The sequence below is a fragment of the Bos indicus x Bos taurus genome, chromosome 9, assembly GCF_003369695.1.
Source record: "Bos indicus x Bos taurus breed Angus x Brahman F1 hybrid chromosome 9, Bos_hybrid_MaternalHap_v2.0, whole genome shotgun sequence".
Classification (NCBI taxonomy): Eukaryota; Metazoa; Chordata; class Mammalia; order Artiodactyla; family Bovidae; genus Bos; species Bos indicus x Bos taurus.
Window position 1 is genome coordinate 8,519 of NC_040084.1, and position 20,445 is coordinate 28,963.

At 39.1% G+C, this 20,445-nt stretch overlaps 1 pseudogene; it reads left to right on the forward strand.

The window, feature by feature from the left end:
* Positions 1 to 7,878: 7,878 nt before the first annotated feature.
* LOC113898863 lies at positions 7,879 to 19,611 on the forward strand (annotated as a pseudogene).
* The last annotated feature ends 834 nt before the right edge of the window (positions 19,612 to 20,445 follow it).

Below are 20,445 nucleotides of genomic sequence, written 5' to 3' on the forward strand. Positions count from 1 at the left end.
CTGGCCCGGAGGCCTTTTTCTCTAAAGGTGATTATTCTCAAGTCAGGCGCCAGCCTCCAAAAAGCATTAGATAAAGTTGCATTCCTACAGAGCAAAGGTGTGGTGGGCTATAACAAGAAAAAGAATTAACTCAAGGGTCCCAGGTTACAAACAGTAAAGCTACTACTTACACCAATTATATAAATCAATACACTGCCAGGGACACAGCAGATAAGGGATATGGAAACTTAGCAGCAAACATTGGCCCAACAAGTGAAAATCCCTTCACCAATACAATTTCTAATCAATCTTTTAACTGCTCAAAGGAATCTGTATTTAGACAGTTTAGAACATCTCATGCCTTTCACAGTTGGGAGGCTCTGAACAATCACGTGTGGCCGGAAAAACCTGTTCAGGCAGGCTACAGGATTTCCAAAGGAGTTTGTAGGTTAAACACTGTCACACCCAGGAATTATTAACTGGAGCTGTAAGCTAACTCTTTTTTCAGAGAGAGGTAGTGGGGGACAGCCCCCCATAAAGCCAGAGGTGTAGGTGAAAGCACAAAGCAGAAAGTAGGCAGACTCTGGTTTTGGGGGTAGATGGGGGACTCCTGAGGCTCGATCCCGCCTTTGTGTATATATGCCGAGCCTCCTTCCTCATGACCTTTGTCATGGGCGGAGTTCCTCATGCTGGCTACCAGCAGTGATAGAATTCAAGTTGAGCTATTCCAGATCCTGAAAGATGATGCTGTGGAAAGTGCTGCACTCAATATGCAATATGCAATATGCACTCAATATGCAATATGCAATATGCACTCAATATGCAATATGCCCTCAATATGCAATATGCCGGCTCCCGGCACTTTGGCATAGTCAATAAAGCAGAAATAGATGTTTTTCTGGAACTCGCTTGCTTTTTCCATGATGCAGGGGATGTTGGCAATTTGATCTGTGGTTCCTCTGCCTTTTCTAAAACCAGCTTGAAAGTTTATTCCTCGATATTTAATTTTTTTTGTTGCAATGGTGAATGGGATTGATTTCTTAATTTCTCTTTATGATTTTTCATTGTTAGTGTATAGAAATGCAAGTGATTTCTGTGTATTGATTTTGTATCCTGCAACTTTGCTAAATTCACTAATTAGCTCTAGTCATTTTCTGATACTGTCCTTAGGGTTTTGTATGTACAGTATCATGTCATCTGCAAACACAGCTTTACTTCTTTTCTGATCTGAATTCCTTTTATTTCTTTTTCTTCTCTGATTACTGTAGCTAGGACTTCCAGAACTATGTTGAATAACAGTGGTGAACGTGGACACCCTTATCTTGTTCCTGATCTTAGGGGGAATGCTTTCAGTTTTTCACCATTGAGAATAATGTTTGCTGTAGACTTATATATGCCCTGTGCTGTGTTGAGGAAGGTTCCTTCTGTGCCCATTTTTTGAAGAGTTTTAATCATAAATGGGTGCTAAATTTTGTCAAAGGCTTTTTCTGTATCCATTGAGATGATATGATCTTGTCTTCAATGTGTTAATATGGTGTATCACATTGATTGATTTGCATATATTGAAGAATCCTTGCATTCCTGGTATAAATCCAACTTGATCATGGTGTATGAGCTTTTTGATGTGTTGCTGAATTCTGTTAGCTAAAATTTTGTTGAGGATTTTTGCATATCTGTTCATCAGTGATATTGGCCTGGAGTTTTTTGTTTTTTGTTTTTTTTTAATTGTCTCTGTCTGGTTTTAGTATCAGGTTGATGGTGGCCTTGTAGTATGAGTTTGGAAGTGTTCCTTCCTCTGCAATTTTTGAAAGAGTTTTAGAAGGATAGGTATTAGATGTTCTCTAAATGTTTGATAGAATTCTCCTTTGAAGCCATCTGGTCTTGGGCTTTTGTTTTTTGGGAGATTTTTGATCACAGCTTCAATTTCAGTGCTTGCAGTTGGGTTGTTCATAATTTCTATTTCTTCCTGGTTCAGTCTTGAGAGATAGAAGTTTTCTAAGAATCTGTCAATTTCTTCCAGGTAATCCATTTTATTACCATAGTTGTTCATAATAGTCTCATAATCCTTTGTATTTCTGCATTGTCTGAGGTAACCTCTCCTTTTCACTTCTGATTTTGTTGATTTGATTCTTCTCTCTCTCTTTCTTGATGAATCTGGCTAAGGATTTGTCAATTCTGTTTATCTTCTCAAAGAACCAGCTTTTAGTTTTATTAATCCTCATTATTGTTTCTTTCATCTCTTTTTCATTTATTTCTGCTTGGATCTTTGTGCTTTCTTTCCTTCTACTAATTTTGGGGCTTTTCTTTTTTCTTCAGTTGTTTTAGGTGTAAAGTTAGGTTGTCTATTCCATGTTTTTCTTCTTTCTTGAGGTAGGATCATATTGTCATAAACTTCCCTCTTAGAGCTGCTTTTGCTGCATCCCATAGGTTTTGAGTTGTCATGTTTTCATTGTCATTTGTTTCTAGGAATTTTTTTTATTTCCCTTTTAACTTCTTTAGTAACCTGTTGGTGATTTAGAAACATGTTGTTTAATTTCCATGTGTTTGTGTTTCTTACAGTTTTTTTTTCTTGTAATTGATATCTAGTCTCATAGCCTTGTGGTTGGAGAAGATGCTTGATACAATTTCAATTTTCTTAAATTTACTGAGGTTTGATTTGTGACCTAGGATGTGGTCTAGCCTGGAGAATGTTTCATGTGCCCTTGGGAAGAAGGTGTATTCTTCTGCATTTGGATGGAATGTCCTGAAGATATCAATGAGATCCATCTCATCTAATGTGTCATTTAAGACTTGTGTTTCCTTATTAATTTTCTGTTTTGATGATCTGTCCATTGGTGTGAGTGGAGTGTTAAAGTCTCTTACTATTATTGTGTTCCTGTCAATTTCTCCTTTTATGTCTGTTAGTGTTTGTCTTATGTATCGAGATGCTTCTATGTTGGGTGCATAGATATTTATAATTGTTATGTCTTCCTTTTGGACTGATCTCTTGATCATTATGTAGTGTCCTTCCTTATTTCTTGTACTTTTCTTTATTTTAAGGTCTACTTTGTCTGATATGAGGATTGCTACTCCAGCTTTCTTTTACTTCCTGTTTGCATGCAATATATTTTTCCATCCTCTCACTTTCAGTCTATATGTATCTTTAGGTCTAAAGTGGGTTTCTTGTAGACGGCATATATATGAGTCTTGCTTTTGTATCCATTCAGTCAGTCTGTGTCGTTTGGTTGGAGCATTTGATCCATTTACATTTAATTATTGCTATATATGTTCCTATTGCCATTTTCTTAATTGTTTGGGGTTGATTTTTTAAACCTTTTTTCTTCTGTTCTATTTCTTGACTGTATAAATCCTTTTAACATTTGTTGTAAAGCTGGTTTGGTGGTACTGAATTCTCTTAACTTTTGCTTGTCTGAAAAGCTTTTTATTGTTCCATCAATTTTGAATGAGATCCTTGCCAGGTACAGTAATCTTGGTTGTAGATTTTTCCCTTTCAGTACTTGAAATATATCCTGCCATTCCCCTCTGGGCTGCAGAGTTTCTGCTGAAAGATAGCTGTTAAGTGTATGGGATTTCCCTTGTATGTTACTTGTTGTTTCTCCCTTGCTGTTTTGAATATTCTTTGTTTGTGTTTAGTCTTTGTTACTTTGATTAGTGTGTGTCTTGGCGTGTTTCTCCTTGTGTTTATCCTGTATGGGACTCTGTGAGCCTCTTGGACTTGATTGACTGTTTCCTTTTCCATGTTGGAGAAGTTTTCAACTACAGTCTCTCAAAATTTTTCTCATACCCTTTCTTTTTCTCTCATTTTTCAGGGGCCCCTGTAATTTTAATGTTGGTGCATTTGCTGTTGTCCCAGAGGTCTCTGAGACTATCCTCAGTTCTTTTCATTCTTTTAATTCTTCTAGGCCTTTGTTAATTGATTCTTGCATTTTCTCCATTTTGTTTTCAAGATTTTTGATCATCTTTACTCTCCTTATTCTGAATTGTTTTTCAGGTAGTTTGTCTATTCCTCTTCATGTATTTGGAATTCTGTGTTTCTGGTTTGCTCCTTCATATTTGTAGTATTTCTTTGCACTTTCATAATTTTTTCTTAACTTGTTGTGTTTGAAGTCTCCTTTTTCCAGGCTTCAAGTGAAGTTGAATTCTTTCCTTGAAGAAGGTTGAATTCTTTCTTTTGGTTTCTGCCCTCCTAAGGCTGGTCCAGTGGTTGTGTAAGCTTTGTGTAGAGTGAGATTTGTGCTGAGTGTTTGTTTGTTTGTGTTTCCTCTCATGGGTAAGGCTGAGTGAAGTGGTAATCCTATCTGCTGATGATTGAGTTTGTATTTTTGTTTTGTTTGTTGTTTAGATGAGGCGTCCTACACAGGGTGCTACTGGTGGTTGGGTGATGCTGGGTCTTGTGTTCAAGTGGTTTCCTTTGTGTGAGTTCTCACTATTGGATACTCCCTACAGTTAGTTCTCTGGTGGTCTAGGGTCTTGGAGTCAGTGCTCCTACTCCAAAGGTTCAGGACTTGATCTCTGGTCAGAAACAAAGATTGTACAAGTGGTTTGTTATGGCAGTAAGTGAGATTAAAACAAATATCCAAAAATGAGAAACCAAAGATGAACCCCAGACAAATGGCAGTTACAAAATCAGGCAAATAATAGTTAAAATAATGGAATATACACATATACATATACACCCATGAGCAAAGTCAAAACAGTCCAACAAAAATAAAGTACAGTAGATTGATCCGGCAAACAAAGGAAATGAAAAATTATATTTACCAGTTAAGAACAAAACTAACTAAAGCACAAACTGGAAAACAAAACTAAAGCAGTGTGCCAAGTGGGGAATAGAACAATGAAAACAAAACTAACAAATATGTTGAGAGGAAAGGAAGGAAAGAAAAGAAAGAATGGATATACAAATTTAAATAGAGATAGATGAAGATTTATATACATTAAAGATTAATTGCAAGGGGAAAAAAAAAACAGGAAAGGCAAAGAAAGGGATAAATATACCAAAAATACAATAGGTTTTAAAAAATTAAAATTATAAAGAGGAGAAAAGAAAAAAAAAATGGAAGAAGAAAGAAAAAAGGAAAACTCCACAGAACTGCAAAAGCCCAATGTAGAGGCAGAGGTTTATAACAACATTAAAAAGTGTGACTGAATATACACATATACATACACACCCATAGGCAAAATCAAAAAAGTCCAACAAAAATAAAGTACAATAGATTGACCGAGTGAACAAAAGAAACCAAAAATTATATCTACCAGAACAAAACTAGCCAAAGCACAAACTAGAAAACAAAACTAAAGCAAAGTGCCAACTGGGGAATAAAGCCTTGAAACTAAAACTAACAACTATGTTGAGAGGAAAGGAGAGAAAGAAACGAAAGGATAGATATGCAAAGTTAGATAAAGGTAGATAAAGAAGATTTATATATGTTAAAGATTAAATTAACTGCAAGGGGAAAAGAAGCATAGGAAAAGCAAACTAAGGAATAAATATAGAAAAAATAAAAATAGGTTTAAAAAATTTTAAAAAGAGAAAAGAAAAAAAAGAGGAAAACTCCACAGAACTGCAGAAGCCCAACATAGAGGCAGAGGTTTATAACAATAAAAAATGTGACTAGAAAAAATAAAGCTCAAAAGCTTAATTGGATTTCATAGTGCCAGTAAAATTGACAGCTACAATGGGGGAGGGGGGGGGAGAGAAAAAAGAAAAAAAAATTCAAAAGAATCTAGAGAATAAGTCAAAAAATAAGAATAATAAATGTTTTTCTTGAGTCATTGATGTCAGCATCCTTTCCCACACTGGGAGTCATAGTCTGCTTTACCTCCCTCGGATGCCCTCCAACACTGTGCTGATCTCTGCACCTGCTGTGGGGGCAGCTCAGATTCTAATCTGGTCCTACTCCTTTGTGTTCTTGCCTCCAGCGTCCACAGCTATCAGAACTACTGAGTGTTCTTTTGTGGGAGCTCTCAGTGACCTTTTATCTATTCCATAGAGACAGTCTTCCTAGTTGATCATGTGGATTTAATCTGCAGCTTGTACAACTGGTGGTAAGGTTTTAGGTCTTCTTCCTTAGCCACACTGCCCCTGGGTTTCAATTGTGGTTTCATTTCCACCTATACATGTGGGTCGTCCACTGGGGTTTCCTCCTGGGGCTTCCCTTTAGGGCTTGGGTTTGCCCCTGTGAGGGCCAGGTGTGGAGGTGGTGCAGCTACTTGGGTCGCAGGGGTTCTGGCAGCACCAGGTACTCAGGGGAGTTGGCTGCTAGGGCAGCAGGAAATACAGTGTTCTAGAAGGGTATGGCAACCAGTATAGGCTGGTACGCTCCAGGATTCTTGCCTGGAGAACCCCCTGCTCCCTGACAGAGATGCCTGGAAGGCCACAGTTTACAGGGTGGCAAAGAGCTGCACATGACTGAAGTGACTCTGTGGGTATAAGACTTTTTTTGCCTGTGGCAGCTCTGCCCCAGTGAGAGTTGAGCATGAAGGTGGCACAGCTGCTTGGCTTGCAGGGACCCTGGCGGTGCCAAGTGTAGAAGGACACGGACTACCTCTGCTGCAGGAGTTATGTCCCTATGAGTCTTTTTTCGAGCCTCTTGTAGCTGGCAATCAAAAGGCCTATCTTTAGCTCCGCGGGTTCAGGCACTTAGAGGGCTACCTTGCCTGGGGTCCTTCTCAGTTGTTCAGTGTGTCAGGCACGTAGAGGGGCCGTCCTGGCTGGGATCCTAGTCTGTAGGTTGGCGTCCCTAGCACTTAAAGTGGCACCCTGGGTGGGGTCCTACTCTGTAGTGCAGTGTGTCAGGCGTTTGATGGGCCAGCCTCTCTATTGTTCAGCTGCTGATGCTGGCGTGTTGGGAGAGAGAGGCTATGGTGATGGCTCCATCCCCTACCCGTGACTCAACAGTATGGCCTTGCTTCCGCGGCTGCCTGGCTTTCCTCCCTCATATCCCCTCAATCCGTCTCTTTTCCCTCACATCCCCACAGTCCATCTCTCTGCAGTCAACAGCACCCCTCGCCCTGGGATTGCCCCACAATCCCTAAACTCCAGCTCCCAGCTGCTGCACCTTCCAGGGGACCTGTGTCCCTGTCCGGGGTGTGTACGGCTGCGGTAAGGACTGTCTGATTCTCATTCCATTTAGGCTGCCACAGATCAGCTGTTTCAGCCTTAAATGTTTCTCAGACAATTGCCCCATGCAGGGATTGGACCCCTGCCTCAGTTTCCCCACCCGCCAAGGGCAGGTCCAGTCCTTCTAACCCTCCTGTTTTTCCCATAGTTCCTTCGTCCTACTGAGTTTTGCATGGTTCTATATATTCTTTTCCATTGGTCAGGTACTCTTGTCCCCTGTTAGCATGCACTTCTGTCTCTGAAGGTGTATTCCTGATGTATCCTTGGAGAGAGATGTACCCCACGTCCACCGACTCCTCCGCCATCTTATTCTAGGGAAGATTTTTACCTCTTATTTTTAAGAAAATTCTATTTGAGTCTAGGGTAAATTGAGGACTATCTTGTAATTAAACTTAAAAAAAAAAAACTTTTAGTACTGTTCTACTGGAGCTTTTTATTTATGTATGTTTATTTTATATATACTTATTTATAGTTTGAAATCTTACTGTAAACTGTGTCCTAAATAGTATTAATTACACTATTTATTAATGGCTATGCCTGTTTTAATAAAGAGTAATATTTTGAAGCCAAAACAAAATTAAGTATACATTTTTCATTTTTTTGCCAACTGTGGAATATCTCATCATATGACCCACAAGCAAGATATTTGCATTATTTCTTCGACATATCATAATGTTCTCCAAGGACATAAGCATAAATAAGCCACAACTGCTAAATGTGGAAATCCAAATCATTAGGTTCCCAATAAGTAAATGATTCTTGTCTTGTGTTTTTAGGTTCCCAGATTGTGGTGAGCCATATCCTCGGCTGGTGGACCTGAATTTAGCTGGCGATCCTACTGAAGGAGCCTCAGTGGCAGTGCAGAGGGACTATGGCTTTTGGTGTCCCTGAGAGTTGAATATTGATCCTGATCTTGGCTGTTCCTTTTTGCACATGTGTGATTGTTCACCTCCTTGTCCAAATATGTACTTTAGGAGAGAAGAGCTTTCATTTGCTCGTTATTTCATAGGATTGATTTCAGTCATTTGCCTCTCTGCCACGTTTACTTTTTTAACTTTTTTGATTGATGTGATAAGATTCCCGTATCCTGAAAGACCCATTATAATTTACGGCGTCTGCTACATGATGGTGTCATTAATTTTCTTTGTTGGGTTTTTGCTTGAGGACCGAGTTGCCTGCAATGCATCCAGCCCTGCACAGTATAAGGCTTCCACAGTGACCCAAGGATCTCATAACAAAGCCTGTATCATGCTTTTTATGATACTCTATTTTTTTTTACTATGCCTGGCAGCGTTTGATGGGTGCTTCTTACCATCACGTGGTTCTTGGCAGCTGTGCCAAAGTGGGGTATTGAAGCTATTGAGAAGAAAGCCTTGCTATTTCGTGCCAGTGCGTGGGGCATCCCTGGAACACTGACCATCATCCTTTTAGCGATGAATAAAATTGAAGGTGACAATATCAGTGGCGTGTGATTTGTTGGCCTCTATGATGTTGATGCTTTGAGGTATTTTGTTCTTGCACCCCTCTGCCTGTATGTGGTGGTTGGGGTTTCACTCCTTTTAGCCGGCATTATATCCCTAAACAGAGTGCGAGTTGAGATTCCATTAGAAAAGGTGAACCAGGATAAACTGGTGAAGTTTATGATCCGGATTGGTCTGTATCTCATACCACTCATGGTTGTAATTGGTTGCTACTTTTATGAGCAAGCTTACTGTGGCATCTGGGAAATAACGTGGATACAAGAACGCTGCAGAGAATATCACATTCCATGTCCATATCAGGTAAGGGAAACCTTGTTCTAAATTTCAAAATATATAACAGTGAAAAGAGCTAATCTTAGCTGTATTTTTTTTTTTAACTCTTCATGAAAAACCTGAACTTTAAAATTTTGAAGTGAAGTTAATGAACAAATTTATTGTAGTAAGAATGTCATACACACGTTTCTGTTAACATCTTCCTTTTAAAAGATCACTTTCATGAGTCCAAGCCATGGGCTTTTAAGCACTTTACTTCTGTTATCACAGAATAGTTGCTTGTTGACTACTTAGAAGTCTGCAGGTTTGAGGGGAAGATATTGATTAAAAGACAGTGTCTGTGGAAATTTTACTGATACTTAGAACGGGAGTTTTAACAGTTTTGAAAAAAATTAGAATGCATTTGTACAAACATTTTCATCTTTTAGTTGGTCTTAGTTTTTCTTTTTTGCATACTGAATATTTTGTGATTTACCTTTTAATTTAAAGAGATTGGATAATCATAGAATTTTAGATCTAGAGAGAACCTTAGAGATGGTTTATTCAAGTTCCCTCTGTAATTCAGAGTTCTTAAACATCTATCTCATTTGAGGCTTAGAAATGTTAAGTGACTTGCTCACTTTATTAAAGTACTTATGCATTATAGATAACTTCTGTCTACTTTCTTTCCCCTAGTGGCGCAGAGGTTAAAGCGTCTGCCTGCAATGTGGGAGACCTGGGTTCAATCCCTGGGTCAGGAAGATCCCCTGGAAAAGGAAATGGCAACCCACTCCATTATTCTTGCCTGGAGAATCCTATGGACAGAGGAGCTTGGTGGGCTACAGTCCACGGGTCGCAAAGAGTTGGACACGACTGAGCGACTTCACTTTCACTTTCCCCTAGTAGACAGTGAACTCTTTAAATGCAAGAACATCTTTTTCATATTTTTTCAAAGCATGTTCTATAGGTTAGTAGATGATGGCATTGAGGATGGGAATATGTAGATTGAGAAGAAAACACATTTTTAAGAAACGTTCCACTTGTACTGGAAACAAGGAGTGTGTGATTAGCGCATAGTCAATTCTCGTAAATACTTGATGACTGAAAATGCCATTTCCTTTTTTATTTTGTGGTATAGATAATTCTACACAAAATTACACTTTAATTATTATATCAGTATAATTTATATTATATATAATATTATAAATATTAACTACTGGCTTTTAAAAAACCAACCTATAATTGAGAGACCAGAAAAAATGAATAATTGAAATTTTATTACACTTCTTGATAGAATTGCTTATTAAAAACTCTTAATATGAGTTTTCAGGCCTGAAGCTAAGTAATCAAATTTTGCCTCTAATGAGAGAGAAAGAGATGATTGAATTACATCATGTGCTTCTCCATGTAAGGTTTCTAGGATTACAAATATATATTATCTTAGGACTATAAAAGAAATAACATTTGGCTCCAAAATAATAATCTGAAAAATACCAGACCTCAAACATGTAAATTAGTAAATTAGAGTAGCTGGGACGCCACTATTTTCAAAACATTCCTAAGAATCTTTTAGTGCCGGGGACCAGCCCCGGCTGATCCAGGGTATTCGAAGGAGAGACGGCATAGGCGAGGATCAGGATACAATAGCTTCAATTAGATATTAATTAAAGATATAAAGAGTGATAGAATAAGGATAGCTCAGTAGGAAAATTCAGTGGAGAAAAGAGGCTGAGTAGCTTGGTTTACGCGGGAGACCAATAAAACTTCAAGACAAGAAGTTTGCACCACTTACGTAGGCTGCAGGCGTCCTTCCGTTCTCCCGAAGGAGAGGAGACACTGAGGCCTCCCCGGTCGGATCTTAGAAGCCCAGGCATAATTAGTAAGCATGGTGGGTTCCGCGCTCCAGATGGAGACTCAACCAGAGTGAGAGAGAGAGCGACATGGGGAGACCAGTATTTCGAGAAACTGATCCCAATTCTTTATTTTCCAGAGTCTGTTTTTATACACTAAGATGTTATACAAAAGTCACGTGGGGACAGCAGTCCTGACTTTTATTAAAGTCAGGTGCTTCACACAAATGTATACAGAGGTCTTAGGGGTGTTACATCATCTTCTGGCCAGGGCGGCCTGCTGACAATTTACGACCCTCTCCTTTTGACAGCGGTCAGTCAGTCAGGACACTTATTTCTCCAGGGCTGATTATTCTCAAAACAGATGCCACCCAAATAAAGTTACATTCCTACAGGGTGAGGGTGTAGTGGGTTTTAGTTAAGGAAAGAATTTACTTAGCCTAAGGTCTAACGTGATTAATATCAAAGGTTAATACTTATTTCTTCTATATATTCATTAATGTGTGTAAGGGCGGGGGATGTGGAGACTTAGCAACAAACATTGGCTCAACAAATGAAAAACCCTTCACCAACACAATTTCTAATTAGCCCATTATACTTATACTAATAGTTTTCTAACTTTTCTAAGGAACCTGTTTTTAGAAGGTTTAAAGCATCTCGTGCCTCTCACGGTTGGGAGGCTGTGAGCAATCACATGTGGCCGGACAAGCCTGTCAGGCAGGCTAGAGAACCTTCAGAGGAGTTTGAGGGTTAAAACACTCTTGTCACACCCAAGAGTTTTTATTGACTGGAGCTCTAGGTTAACTCCTTCTCCGAAAGAGGTGGTGGGGGACAGCCCCCCGTAAAGTCAGAGGTGTAGGTAAGAGCACAAAGTAGTAAAGTAGGCAGGCTCTGGTTATGGGGGTAGATGCTCGAGGAGTTCCAGGGGGACTCCTGAGGCTCGATCCCGCCTTTGCGTATGTCGAGCCTCCTTCCTCATGACCTTTGTCACGGGCGGAGTACCTTACTCTGGCCCCCAACATTTTAGCATCTTTAGAACCAGTTTGAGCTATATAAAAACCTGTGTGTGTATTCATTTCTTTACAGTCATAGGTTCTATAAGTGTTTTTTATTTCCAACTTACAGAAATAATGTTGGATTTCCAACATCCTAAAAAGAATAGAAAATGGTATAATAACTAATGTAGTTATTAAGGTATAAAGTCTGGGTCAGGAATTCCTGGCTTCATATCTCACTCTTATTATTTACTAGTTTTATAGTTTTAGATCAACTTCACCTCTTTCCACTTCAATTCCTCATCTGTAGAATGAGTAATGGAATCTCATAGTAACAAAAGAGTAATTGTGTTAGATATAAATAATAGTAGAATCTGTCTCCTAGGACTGTTTTTAGGCATCTACATGCAGTTAGAAGAGTGCCTTCCGTATAATAAGTGCTCGAATGTTAGTTCTGTTACTCATTTTTTCATTTATTGTTGCTGCTGTTACTGTTTTACACACACACACGTACATAAACTGTTTTTTAAACCATTCAGTACCAAACTTTAGCAAATGCTAAAGTTATTGAGAATATACATGACAGTATGTGTATCACTAACTTGTTCATTTTAACTGCAGTAGAGAGATTTAATGGACAAATATACTTTAATTCATTTACTCATTATTTTGCTGAGGGACATAGAGTTCCAAGTGTTTTACTGTTGTAATACCTACCTTCCTTGTACATGACCAGGAAAGTTCATGGGGTGTATACCTAAAAGTGTAGTCGTGGCATTTTAACATATAGGCATCTTCAAGTCAAGTGGTTATTTTTATTTACACTGTCAGTATAGAGTTGGAATTCCCCATTTCGCCCCATCTTGGTGTTCTCGGGCTTTTAAGTTTTTGTCAGCCTTTGAAACAATATCTCAAGCCTGTCTTGATGTTTATTTTTATTTCCCTTATGTCTCGGTGTTTTCATATGTTTACTGGCTGTTCCAGGGTTTCTCTTCTGTGATTTGCCTGTTTGTTGCCTTTGTCCTCTGCTCTGTCAGGTTATTTGCCTTTTATTGTTATTCTTGTTTTAATTCTTCTTCAGTTACTTGCATTGCAGATATCTTATCCTGCTTGTCTTTTCACTTTGTGTTTTCTTTGCCTTTTGTGTTTTAACAAATCCCTGCCTACCTCTAAAAATCATAAAAATGGTCTGCCATTTTTTCCAGCAGTTTTTTAAATTTGATCTTTTAATTCATGACTCTAATCTCTTGAAATTCATTTTTGTCTATGTTATGAGTAACAATTTTAGTTTTTCATATGAATGGTCCTTTTTGCACCATTTATCAAATAGCCCATGTGAATAACAATGCATTACTGTAACATACAAGTTCCATTTTTAGGCTGTCTTATTTACTGCTCTGTTTGAACAATCTTGTTTCAGTCCCACATTTCCTCTACCTTATGCTTCAAAATTATTTTAACTGTTCTTGGCACTCTTCTGTTTGAATTTTAGAATAATTTCTTCATGAGAAACAGTTTGTATTTTGTTGAAATTGTTTTAGGTTTTAAATGAATCCAGGGGAAATTTCTGTCTTTGTGATACTAAGTTTTAGTATCTTTTTGTTTGTTTATTTATGTATTCATTAATTTGTTCCTAGGTACCTTACAGTGTTTGTTTCAATTGTGAATGAGATCTTTTCTCTGTTACATTTTTCAGTTTGTTATTGCTGGTCTACAAGAATGCCACTGATTTTTATATATTGACCTTATATTGAGCATCCCTGCTGAACTCTTCTGCTAGCTCTAATTGTGTGTAAATTCTCTTACATATTCTTTGTAGAAATCCTGTTGCTGCAAGCAAGGCCAAGTTCATATCTCACATTCCAGTTCTTATGTTTTATTTAAGATTTTTGTGTCTATACTCATGAGATATATAGACTGCAATATTAATAGTTCTTCTTTTCTTGCCACATGTTTTTCCTTTTTGGTGTCAAGGATGTAATAGCTTCATAAAGTGAGGTCTTTTCCTCCTGTTCTTTGAAACTGTTTTTACAATGAATAGAGACTGTCTGCTCTTTGGAAGAGTCGGTATTTCATCCTGTAAAAATCCTCTGTCATGGTATCTTTGAAGTAAAGAGAGAGAAATTTCATCTTTCCAAACTGAAATTCTACGATTTTCCATTCCTCCCTATCTCCTGGCCTTTGGCAACCATTGTTCTACTTTATTTCTCTATGAATTTGACTGCTCTGGGTACCTCATATTAATGAAACTCAAACACTATAATTATAATATTAGTTTTCATTCAGGATTTTACTTCAGAGGAATTTTATACAGACTTGTAAACTGACCACTAGAGCTATTGAATTCCTATTTGAAGTAATATCCATACATAATTGAATACGATTTACTGTTACTGAGCATGCCTAAAAGAATGCTTGTCAAATTTCGATGGTAATTCCTAATGAGAGGTTTTTAAAATGTAGTAAGCAATGATGTTATCCTTGAGGTAGCTGCCTCAGGTGTCTTGGAGAACGTAATATTTGAATATATGTTCATGTGAATATCAGTGCAGTTTCTATCAGTATCATTTCTCCTATTAATGAAACTTTCAAACATTTGAAAATTGTTTGAGGTAGTTGATCACATTGTTTCAAAATACCCAGTTGGGTTTAAAGTAAATTGCATGTATTTAGGTCCCTGATTTGAAGAAAAGTGGGCTTGTGTAAAGTATTTTAAAATATTTAAAATGAATGTCCTTGCTGAAAACAGGAATTCACTGCTTGGATTTTTAAATGCTTTACACCAACTGTTTTTTGCAAGAACACTTTTTTAAAAATGTGTGTTAAATAATTCTTGAGAAAGTAATATTTAATGCCTGAAAAGAGTTGGTCGTGAAATATAGCTTGAGTTTTCAGAATAATGTATATTTTACAGTTTAAAATCAATAAAGTTTATTCCTAGAATATGTTTCATCTTATGTATTATTTAAGTAACAGTAATTTTCCAGGTAGTTTTTTTTTTCCCTGTAAAGTATTTCCTCCTATTTATTTAAGGGCTTCTAAGAGGCTCAATGGCACCCCACTCCAGTACTCTTGCCTGGAAAATCCATGGACAGAGGAGCCTGGTAGGCTGCAGTCTATGGAGTCGCTAAGAGTCGGGAACGACTGAGCGACTTTACTTTCACTTTTCACTTTCATGCATTGGAGAAGGAAATGGCAACCCACTCCAATGTTCTTGCCTGGAGAATCCCAGGGACCGGGAAGCCTGGTGGGCTGCCGTCTCTGGGGTCGCACAGAGTCGGACACCGCTGAAGCGACTTAGCAGCAGCAAGAGGCTCAAAGCATTTTATGAAAGAGTTACACATTTCAAAATTTGCTGATATTTCTAGAAAGCCATTCACATGTAACATATTTATTAAAAACATGGGGTTTAAAGTCCCATCTGTAACACTTTGAGTCTCAGTTTCCTCATGTAAATATAGGGAATAATATGTTAAATACAGTAATATCTACCTCATAGGTGGCTGTGAAGATTAAATGAGAAAGTTAAGCCTCTTACTAGAATGCCATACACAAAGAAAAATTGCATTATTCTGTTGTGGCAAGTACATAATTCCTGAGGTTTAAAAAAGAATTGTTCTTATATTCTGTATTAGAATCATCATTTTGTCTTTTAAACACTGATTTTCAAAAGAACATGTTTCCTTTTCTAAAGTTTCCCCCTTCATTTTTTTCTCTTTCGTCCATCTAATCCAATTATCTATATCCCAAGGAATTTTGATACTAGAACCTGTGTTTCAATAATAGAAATGTGTTACCGTAATAGAAGCAGCTTAGCCAAGACTGTCAAGTTCACATTAGAGCCATTTGTAGAATTTTTTAAAAAGTTATTTGTGTAGAAAACAAACAAAAAAACCATTATTTCTATTTTTCAGCCACAGAAGGCAGCCCATCTGTTGTTTATCTAATCTTGATTCAGAAACATACAAAAATAGAATAATAACATCATATCTAACTTACGATTTTAGCTTCATTTTCTGATAACAGTGTTTCCCCTTCACCAGACAATACCAAAAGGAATCAGCATTGTTTATGAAAGGACCATAAGGAAATGGGTATGTTTTGCTTTTCCAACATTAATGACAGCAAATAATTGTCTATAAATATATAGTATATACTACTAATCTTTTTTTTTTTTTTCCTGCTACTAATCTTTAAAGTGGTAAGTATCCTGCCTGTGACTTCCTAGCACCAAACTGATTTTTCCTCAGAATTGTTCAGTGCCTGTAATAGAAGGAAAGAGGGAGAGTTACTGAAAAAATATTCGAAGTCTCTTATAGGAAAGTATTTTGAAATATTATATTTTAGAAGTATAGACTATTAAATTTATTTTAAAAATATTCATCCTATTATGTACAGTCTGTAAAATGCTATCAAGGGGCACTTTTGGATAAATACCTTAAAATATATGAGTCATTTTCATCTGTGCTAAACAGACTAAATAGCCTAAGCCATGAGTTCCATTTTAGTCTTAGATCAACTGGTGGTGGTGGTGGTGGTGGTGATTCGTTAAGTCGTGTCCGACTCTTTGTGACCCGTAAACTGCAGCACGCCAGGCTTCCCTGTCCTTCACTATCAAAGAGACCCGTCTTTGTCTTTTTGGGCTATTGTTATAAATCCCATAGACTAGTTGATAAACAACAGAAAGTTGTTTCTTGTAGGCCTGGAGGCTGGGGAGTCCCAAGATCACCAGCAGGTGCCATGTCTGGTGAGGCCTGTTTCCTGGTTCCTAGACTGCCTGCTGCTTCTCCCTGTCCTCGCCGCATGGGAGCCCATTCCCTCCTGGCCTGACCCCTCCCAGAGTGCCTGCCTCCTAGGATCATCACCATGTGCGGGGTGAAGTTTGAGGGCCCATAAACCGTCAGCCCATTGCAATCCCTAAGTATACTCTGCATTATTTCAGTCCTTTGAAATAATTCGAGCTTTCCTAATGGCCCAATACATATTCTTTTTGTTATATGTTTGTTGGGCTCTTGAAAATAATATGTATCAGTGGGAATGCAATGTTCTGTGTGTATCAGTTACATCAGGTTTGTCACTCATGTAATTCAGATTCCAGTAGCCACGTTGAATAAAAGCAGAAGTAGGTGAAATTACCTGTAATATATTTTATTTTAACACACCCAAAATATTTCAGTGTGTAATCAACATGATAAAAGCTAATGAAATATTTCACGTTCTTTTTTTCATGCTAAGTCTTTAAAATCCAGTGTGTGTTTCAGGCTTGCAGCACATCTCATTGTAGAGCCAGCCACATTTTAGGTACTTCATGGCTGCAGGTGACTACGTACCAGGGAGCCCAGTTCCACGAGAGATGTGTCTTTAACATCTCCCACTGGGATTATGAACTCGGCTGTTACTCCTTTTCTATTTCTCAGTTTTTATGTATTGATATTTTGAGGTTATGTTATTAGGTACATTCAAATTTAGAATCCTCATCTTCTTGCTAGACTGAACTTGTAACAGTATGAGATGCTCTTTTTTATCGCTAGTAATGCTTCTTTCTTTAGACACTGTTTGACAGTGATATTGCCACGTCAGTTTTCTGTCCTTGTTGGCCTGGGTATCTTTTACTTTCACCTGTCTAAAAGATCTTCCATCTTAACATGTAACTCTGAATAGTGTATAGTTTTCTTTGGAATCAGTTTGAGTATTGGCTCTGTTTATAATGTTGGTATTCAGTGTGTAGATACCATGTTGCTGTGTGTTTCCTGTTTGTCCCACCTAGTCTGTGTTCTTTGCTCTTGGCCTTCTTTTAGAAGTATGAAGTGTTTCTCTAGTTCTGTGCTCCTCTGCCAGGTTGTTGGGTGCACATTTGCAGACACAGCATGTGTTTTACTTTCAAGTCTAACTTAGTACTTTCACTGCCTCCCTGACACGACTGTTTCCTCCTTGTCACTGTTACACTTTAAACTGTTAGATATATTTTTGGCGTTAACATCATTGTTCTGTAGAGTTAATACTTACCCTCACAGTTACCTCATTGTTGGTCTTTACTTGTTTTTTATATTTCCTTCAGAAACTACTTTTCTTTTCCCAAAGCACTGCCTTAATATTTCTTTTAGTTCATGTGTGTGGGTGATGAGTTGTCTCATTTCCATTTGCCCTTAAAGTCTCTATTTTGCTTTCACTTTCGAAGAGTGTTTTTGTTGGGTATAGAATTCCAGGTTGGTGGTTATTTGTTTTTCAGCATTTTACAGATGCCAGTCCATTATCTTCTGACTCCCTTGTTCTTGGAAAGTCAGCTGTCAGTGTTGTGCCATTAAAAGCCAAACCTTTTTTCCTCTGAGCGCTTGAACATTTTTCTTCTTGCCTTAGGCACCCTCAGAGCTGCTGAAATCAATGTGTGGTTTTCATTTTTGACTCAATGGTCTGATTCTTGAACTAACTCTTGTCACTGTCCCTGTCAGTTCAGTTGCTCCATGTCTGACCCATCTCAACCCTATGGACTGCAGCATGCCAGGCTTCCCTGTCCATCACCAACTCCCGGAGCTTGCTCAAGCTCATGTCCATCAAGTTGGTGATGCCATCCAACCAGCTCATCTTCTGTCGTCCCCTTCTCCTCCTGCCTTCAGTCTTCGCCATCATCAGGTTCTTTTCCAATGAGTCAGTTCTTTGCATCAACTGGCCAAAGTATTGGAGCTTCAGCATCAGTCTTTCCAATGAATATTCAGGACTGATTTGCATTAGGGTTGACTGATTGGATCTCCTAGTAATCCTTGGGGCTCTCAAGAGTCTTCTCCAACTCCCCAGTTCAGAAGCATTGATTCTTTGGCGTTCAGCCTTCTTCTTGGGCCAACTTTCACATCCATACATGACTACTGGAAAAACCATAGCTTTGACTAAATGAACCTTTGTTGGCAGAGTAATGTCTCTGCTTTTTAATACGCTGTCTAGGTTTGTCATAGGTTTCCTTCTGAGGAGCAAGCATCTTTTAATTTCACCATCTGCAGTAATTTCGGAGCCCAAGAAAATAAAGTTTGTCACTGTTTCCATTGTTTCCCCATTTATTTGCCACGAAGTGATGGGGCCGGATGCCATGATCTTCATTTTTTGAATGTTGAGTTTTATGCTAGTTTTTTCACTCTCCCCTTTCACTTTCATTAAGAGGCTCTTTAGTTTCAACCCCTGGAGGCATTTCTTATTCCCCTTTCTGTCTTTTCTCCACCATGAGGGTCCCCATTTATAGTTTTTAACAATGTAGTTTTAACAACAGGCTCCTTCAATATATTCTATACTTTTTCCCTCTTATATATATATATATATATATATTTTTTTTTTAACCGATCTATCCTTCAGTTCACTGATCCTCTCTTCAGCTACGTCCAATCTGATGTTAAGCCCAGAGACAGTTCTTAAATTCAGTCACTGTTATTGTAAAGTTCTAGAGTCGGTTTTGATTCTCAGAAATGTTGCCTTTTGTCAAGTATATTTTTGAACAGGTGACGTTTGCATCTGATACCTGTAGCATACCTCTGATATGCTGATATACATCTGATACCTCTGGATCTGGTTCAATTCTTTTTCTCTTGGTCCTGTTTGTTGTTACACCATCTTTTGCTTTTTTGGTTGCATGTTGGACATTATGATTGGAAAACCCTAGAGGTTCTGAGTGATGCTGCCTTCTCCAGAGTTTCCTCTGATGCAGACCTCCAGTGGGGACAGAGCTGTCTGTTCACTCAGGGCCTGAGGGACTTGAGGCTCAGGGGTCCTTGTAAGCTCAGTCTCAGCAGCCTTCACCCACCCGCCCCACCCCCCCACCCCCCGCCCCGAACCCCAGGGAGGAGCTTTCCAGCGTCTCCAGCGTCTGGAAGCCTGGGGTGCCTCCCAGGGCCCCCTCTTCTCGGCAGGTCCTGAAGCCCACCGTCTGTCTCCTGAGCACCACGAGTTGACTGATACTCAGCACTCAGCTGGTTTGGGCAGAGTGTTGGGTACATTTTCTGACATCTGGACTGACTTGTCAGGCCTGCGCTTGATTTTTTGTCTCCACAGCCCAAGGAACCCTCCAGAGCTGTGTTAGCCAGTCCCCTCTGCTTGATTTTTTCCCTGCCTTTTCTTCACAGAGTCGGCTTTGCTCAGATGCCTGGAGGGAAGGAGCAGCCCTGTCAGTCTCCAGCTCCCTCACTGGGCTTCCCTTTTGTTTGAAATCTTGGATTGTGGCTGCCTAAGGACCTCTTTTAAACCATATTTAGCGAGGAGCCTGGTAGGCTGCAGTCCATGGAGTCGCACGGAATCCGACACGACTGAACGACTTCACTTTCACTTTTCAGTTTCATGCATTGGAGAAGGAAATGGCAACCCACTCCAGTGTTCTTGCCTGGAGAATCCCAGGGATGGGGAAGCCTGGTGGGCTGCTGTCTATGGGGTCGCACAGAGTCGGGCACGACTGAAGTGACTTAGCAGCAGCAGCAGCTCTTGGTAGGCTGACCTACAAGCTGCTTGCGTCTGTCACTGGAAGTGGAGACACCCTGGGGGTCTTCTGTCATCTGAAGCCACATGTAACTCACAGTAATTGTATTGATCAAGTTTATTTGATACCGGGGAAAACAAGAACCAGGGGTCCTTGCTTGGTACCCACTGTTGTGTTTCTGATCAGAATCCCCAGCTTGCCCGGGCTGTTTCAGTGCCACGTGAACTTGGGAAGGAGGTGGAGCAAGCGGCCCACGCAGCCTGGAGACAGAGGAGGTCTCCCCTCTTCCCTTGCCCCTGCCGGCCCAGGGCAGGCC